This window comes from Meleagris gallopavo, chromosome 1 (assembly GCF_000146605.3).
Source record: "Meleagris gallopavo isolate NT-WF06-2002-E0010 breed Aviagen turkey brand Nicholas breeding stock chromosome 1, Turkey_5.1, whole genome shotgun sequence".
In the NCBI taxonomy this organism is placed as follows: Eukaryota; Metazoa; Chordata; class Aves; order Galliformes; family Phasianidae; genus Meleagris; species Meleagris gallopavo.
In genome coordinates, this window is record NC_015011.2 from 57,719,644 (window position 1) to 57,719,888 (window position 245).

Here is a 245-nt window from a genome sequence, read left to right on the forward strand (position 1 = left end):
CAGTGCCACTGAAAAAATCTTTCCGTCCCCTTTGTGTCTCAGCCCAGCTCTCTTTTTTAGCGATTCTCACAGGGCAGAGTCACACATTCTCCTGGTTGAAGGGCCTTTTTCCCTTCCCTTGAGAAGGCACGCCCTTCCCTCGCTCAGTTTTTCACTTCGCCCCCGAGCTCGATGCCGTCCTGTGACTGCGAGTCGCGCCTCAGAGGCGGGGCGGCGGATGACGGCCGCCTCGCACCCTCCCCCCC